Source organism: Sturnus vulgaris, chromosome 22 (genome assembly GCF_052056855.1).
Source record: "Sturnus vulgaris isolate bStuVul1 chromosome 22, bStuVul1.hap1, whole genome shotgun sequence".
Taxonomy (NCBI): Eukaryota; Metazoa; Chordata; class Aves; order Passeriformes; family Sturnidae; genus Sturnus; species Sturnus vulgaris.
Genome location: NC_142264.1, coordinates 4,943,131 through 4,949,629, shown reverse-complemented (window position 1 = coordinate 4,949,629; position 6,499 = coordinate 4,943,131).

The following is a 6,499-nucleotide window of genomic DNA, read 5'->3' as shown; positions in this document are numbered from 1 at the left end:
GGATCTAACCTTGCATTTCAATTCTGCAAACTGGTTGGGTTGGCAGGGACAAGGAGGGCACAGCATTCCTGGGAAGTGTTCTTCCTGATAATCCCCCATCCCTCAAAAGCATATGTCCTTCAGCACGAAATTCCAGTCTTCAAGATGTTTCTTACAATTCAGCCTATGGTTCTCATCCTACTACTGAGGGGTAATGCCAGAAATAGCCTGTCTTCTCTACCCTGCACCTCCCAAGCAGCCAGCTCTGCATTGCCTCAAGCCTCTGGGTGGGTGGTGTTTTACCAGGAAGCTAAACTATAAAAAGTTCTTGGAATTTGGATTTCCTAATACCTCAGTGTAGGTTAGAACAAACTTTCCTGATGCAGGTGGTTGCTGGTTTTGTTGCACTGGAGTGGCCTAAATCTCTTTAATTAATGCAGGTTTCTCCAAACTGAACATCCTGTGTGTGTTCTGTCTGTTGTGTATTTGGCCTTAAAACATTCTCCTTTCACATTCCCTGACAGCAGCTCTGAGGCTGATCCCGAGAGTTTCCTGCACTGAGCCAAACATCCCTCAGCCATAAGGAAAGGTGAAATGTTAAGGGTGGAGTGGGTAAAGTGGGACTAAATTGTGGGAACACTCACTTGAGAAGGAGACCAAATGAAATTATCAGTGGAAAAATTGATTGCTGACCATTTTATCCAAGGAGACACAAAGAAGAACTCCCAGTATTTGAGGTGTACTGCAAGCAGAGGTCATCTGGCAGTCTTACACAGGGAGCAGAAGAAACAAAACCAGTGCTAACAAAACTTTCCTCAGTGTTCTGTGCTTGGATGTAATTTTGTAGGTGTTTTCCTGTCCAGGGGAGGTAAATTGTACTACCTGCACGAAGGTTTTTCTTCCAGTGTCTGAAATTCCCAGCTGTCTGATCATTTGCAGCTCCTCATTGCAGTCCTGGCTGCCTGCTGTCAATGCTTTTGCAAGGTTATCTTCAAGACTGCAAAGAGCTGCCTTCTCCTTAAATCTGCTTTTGCCTTCCTTTGCCTTGTGACTGACAGGCTCTAATGAGAGGAGAGTGTTGTAGTGCCCTGTATAGCGAGTGGTCAATAAAAACCAAATTGCTTTGTACAGCACAGGTAATAACACAGCTTGTTATTGGCACAGCTGATGCTGATGTTGAGGCCCTTTGTTAGGTGACAAGGGCTTTCTTCTGTCTTAAGTAGTAAAAAGTGCTTGTCATCCATTCCTTTTCTCCCCTCTCATCCATGGAGAATGGTAATTGGGGGTGACACTGCTTTGTTGTGGCTCTTCTCCCCCATGGGATGTTTCCTGTGGCGTGGCTGAGACACAGAACATGAGATGGCTCTTGTATTCCTGAAAAAAAAATAAAAAATCAGGCATGTGAGGTGAAGTTGTTCCAGGGGTGGCAGGTGGAATAGGTGAGAATTAAAATGGAAGAGGCAGCGTGAAATTCCTTTTACTGCTCCCTCTTGGGATGATTGTGCTGAGCTTGGCAAGAGCACCCTTGATGAAAGGAGCAGTTAAAACATGGGTCAGTGTAAGTGTAGTAATAGGTTTCGGGGGGTTATTCCTGGGGACATGGTTCTGGGGTGCAGATCTATATGCCTTCAGTCCTGAGTCATTTGGGTAAGATGTCACAATTTCCCCTTGATATCCCATTGCCAGCTTCTCCCTGAGAATGCCCCCACTGCTTACTGTGGGTGTGAAGAGTCACTGTCAGTGCTCCAGCTGCCTCTTCCCTGAACTGCTCAGGATCTTTGTTCTGCAGGAGCTCTGTGAAGCTGGAAGGAATCCTCCACCCAGCACAGCTGTGAAGGTATTGATCTGCCTCTCCCCAGAGAAGCCCAACTTGTTCATTTTGGAGAGATCTCATACCAGGAGGCGGGAGCCAAATTGGAGGGGCTACAAAGAACAGCTGCAGTGACTGAAATGAAGGAATTGGGCAATGGCAGAAGATTACAAGAATTAAAGCTGTAAGCCTGACTAAGTGATGATTAAAGAAAGCCAAGAAGATGTAGCTCAGTACAAAATGGCTGCATGGGGGTAACCACAGAAATGGGTTTGGAATTAGTGTGGCTGAAGGCTGAGCTGTGGAGAGGTGAGATGTAACGAAAGCAGAAGAAAACAAGATGTTAGGAGAAACCTTTTGCCAATGAGTTTGGCTGCAAACAATCTCCCTGGAGAAATGGAGGCAGTTCTGTGTTGGTTTAGATAATCAGCACTAGGCTGGACAAATCATTGCTAAATACACTGCAGGGAATGACCCCTCGTTGGCTGTGAGCTGGATGAAATGCCTGGCTCAGCCATTTTCCATTTGCTTATCTCAGTGGGAAATATATTGCATGCATAATTCCTGGTTTGGGGGGGGGTCATTTTAGTTTTACTGTTAAACCTCATCGATGCCTTGAGTGAGCCTGGCTGCTCCATAGGAGGAACACGTTGAAATGAAGCTGGTTGATGTGTGCCCTAATCTGTATTCTGAGTCAGTCAGGGTTTTAACTGTTGCTGCAAAATCTGAGCAGAAATATCTGCTGGGATTTACCAAGCACACAATGCCTGAGTGTTGCCATGAATCAGAGCACCCTTATGGGAGGCAACAATTCAAACTCTTAAACAGCAACCGAATTTAAAGAATAGCTGTAGGTCAATCAGGTCGATTTTGTATGTTTGAATGTTTTTGGGGATTGTTGTGGTTTTGTTTGGTTTTAATGATTGTGGGGTAGGATTTGGGTGGGCAGACATCACTGCTGACTGCACAGTTTGCTTACAAAGCTTGCTCAAGAGACTTGTGTCCTGTCTTAAAACCAGAGCAGGTCAGCACCAGCTGCCCCAGCCTCCACACGTCCTCAGCAGACAGACCCCAGGCACTGAGGGGCTGATGAGCCAATGTAGGATTCATGAGTAATCAAGAGGCTGATTTCTGTCTGGTTTGTGGTGTGAAACCCACCACGACACCCATTCCTGTGTCCTCTGCATGCTCAGAGCTCAGCACGGAACAGACACCGAGCTGCCTTCAGAGCAAACATCTGGGCAGGATCACAGAAGAGCTGGAAGCCACGTGCCTTCCTTTTATTTTGAAGGTTCTTATAAATATGTATATTTTTTAAAGCTCTGTTCTGCTCCAAACCTCAGTCTTTCAGATTTAAGGATGCTTCTCTCACAGATGTGGGGTTTGTTATTAAAAGCCCCTGCTGAAGCTTGGCAGCAGACCTGGTGAGCAGTGCTCAAGTCACCTGCAGTGGGTGGAGAGCAATGTGGAGAACAGCTTCTCCAACCCCTTTTCCAGCCCTGAGCGTGCCGGTGGATGCTGCCAGGAGTCTTTGCTGCAAAATTCTGCTGCTGCCTCTGCGACTGTGATCTTATCTCACCCAGACAAAGAGCACTGCACTCCTTGGTTGTCCTTACGAGGAGCATTTTCTTTTCAGTCTGTCTGGAATCAAGCCTTGGCTCAAGGTGGCTGGGCTGAGCTCTGCAGGACGAGGACGGCAGGAGCACAACAAGGGTGATTTCCCACTTGCCAGCCGGGATTTGTGATGTGCCATGAAGGAAGATCGAAGGAAGATCCACAAAATCTCCTCCTGCTTGGCTTTGTCTCAGCCCAAGGCTGCCTGCAAACTGCAGGCAACGGGCGAGCAGCTGATGAGTTCACCACAGCCACCCTTCCCGCTTCCTACATTAGCATAACAATTACAGCCCCAGAGGCTGTAAAGAGAATACAGGCTTTAAAAAATAAACTAGAATTTAACAGAGAAATTAATAGCGTAGCAAATTGTAACGCTCAGCGTGCCGGCTGCGTGTCAGTCTCGAGCGGCAGCTGTACGTGCAGCCTTGGCACAGTTTGATTTCCAGACCTTCCGCTGCATTTGGCCATCATTTCAATATCTGCACTTCCATTTCCTGGGGAAAGAGCCTGCAGGGCACCATTCCTACTGCCACTTTCCCCAAAAGCCTGGAGTGTTTCGTGTCCCTTGCGTTTCTCTGCAGCCATGCGATGTATTGGCATTAAAATGCTGTGTGATAGAAATTGATTTATGGCAGTGATCGCCATTAGAGCTGCTGGACTCCGAGTCTTGGAGTGTTTTGGGTTATAAATCTTGATTTTTGGAGGGGCTTTCTTATTTAGTCATATATAGCTCAGCTATCAGAGCAGTTGGTAAATGCCAGTACTGGGTGCTTGCTGTGACCTGCAGTGATACCAGGGGCGAAGCAAGAGCAGCTCACTCGCGTCTTGTCAAGCATAAAAGAGCTTCAGGAACATCCTGGCTGGTGAGCTGGAAGCTGTGGAGTCCCGTTGAACGCTGCTCACGGTCTGCAGATCATACGAATGTGAAATGGTTGTAATCTGAGATGTGGGTGATGCCTGGGAAGCCGAGGGTGTCCCCAGGACGAGCTGATGCATTCCTGTGCTTGTGGTTGTTGCATCAGGATGTTGAACTCACTCTAATGGCATTTTTTTTTTCAAATCCTCTGGAAAAGCAGCTATTTTGGGGGCTCTCTGTGCCAGCGGTGACCATGGCTTGTCTGGGGGAGCAGCCAGCACTGATGCCAATAGTTCCTTTGGCTCTTTTTCTGACTGAGTCAGATCACTCAAGCATTAACCTTAAAATAGCAACTATTTCTGTTGTTGATATAATTAATCTCCTCCGTGTGTATGTTCCTTCCCTATTCCAGGCTCTGATGCTTCACCACTCCCCTGCTGACCCACTCCTGCTTTGGCACAAGAAAACTCTGACCAAAACTTGGCTTTTCCACGAAAAACCCACAAACTACAGGCTGTGTGTGCTCTGCTCCGTGAGTTCGCTGCCAGGCTGGTGTCTCCAGTCACAGATTGCTCGCTCATGTGGTCTGTTGGCTTTGGAGCATCTTCTCGATCTGATTTTGGGTGGGTGGATGTGGAAGGGGGGATGTTCACAAGCTGACAGGACGGGGGGGGTGACACTGGCCACAAAGACAACTGTGATGGACGGGTGGGTGGGTGGGTGGATGTGTGGGTTTTGTGATGCAGTAGCAAAAAGCGGTTTGGAAAAGCCCGAAGCCTGAGCGGACCCCGTAAGGCGCCTCGTCCAGCCCTGGGAAGGGGAGGAGCGAGGAAGGGGATGGGATGGGCTTACCAGAGTCCATCCCCTGCCTCTCTTCTCCTTTTCCTGGGGCAGCTCCTGCGTCAAAGCACATCTAGGAGTGCAAGTGTGCAATACTGGATACTACCTCATCCCAAATTTCCCTCCCCACAAATAGCTCCAGCCGTGCCCAAGGTGGGATTCGGTGGGTCCTGTGCTTGGGCTGTGTGACACCACTGATTTTTTTAGGTCTGAGCACATCAGTGAGGAGGATGAAGGGGAAAAGAAAATATCATTTGTGATGATGCACAGAGTGAGCACACGCGATCGGGGCAGACTGCACCTCCTGCTTGCATGCAGTGCTATTCCCACGAGGCAGCTGCAATCCTGGCAATTAAATCAGGAAGGATGCGTTGGGGAAAGCCCCCGTGATGGCAGTCTGAGGATGCTGATTAAATGTGCACAGCCTGGTGAGCCCACGTGGAAGAAAAGGCTGCGTGGCTGAGCCTGACAGACTTGCCGTGTCCTGGGGAAAAAGAACTCCGAGGTTTTATTAAACACTTTCAAGTAGATACCGAGGAAGGAAAAGCTTTGTGCAGACACACACTCGGCTGTGCAGCCCACACAGCTCCCAGCCTTTACAGTGAGAACGTGGAGCATCGGATCCGTCCCAACCTCCAGCGCTGGCGTGGCAGGAGGGGTAACAGCTTCCCTTTGAGCAGGAACCCGCTATGACTGTGACAGCAACAGCAAATATCACCCAGGGAATGATCATTTCCATGGCTGCACTCTGGGGATCAGACAGCAGAAGCCCTGCAAGCGGCACACATTGCTTAATCAAAAAGCCAGCTTGGGTCAGGCTGGGCTGGCTCTGAGCTTGTCCTGCAGTTGCTGGTGGTGGGAGATGTGAGCAATGCCTGAGGTCTGTCTTGGAAGAGAGTGCCAGTGGCATTTCTAAAGCAAAACTACACTCAAGGACTGGCCTGCAGTGGATTTTCCTCTGAGCAAACAACCCAGCTCCTTTCCGGGCACACTGACCACATTCAGCTGGGCATGATTGTTTTGTGTCCCAGTTGCTGTTCAGATTTCAGTCCTGTCAGCCCCAGGAGTCTTTCCATGCTTTGGCTGTGTTTCTCTGCCTGTAGAAATGTCACTTCATCCTAGAAAATGTCACTAGGGTTGTTATTTAAACAGTAATAGGGTTAAAGCTAATAATTGGGAAGTGCAAGTGACTGGCTTGCATAGTTTCCGATTACTTTTCTCTTCTCATTTGTGTGATTTGAGTTCTCAGCGTTTCATGTGGTGGAGGCAGGGTAGAGTTTTAAATAGAATTAAATCCTTTCAACATCAGTTTTGCAGCAGCAGAGCCTGTGCTAGAATGCCTGTGCTGTGCAGGGAAGGTTTGGGACCTCACTGGACCCCCAGCCAGGTGCTGACAGGTG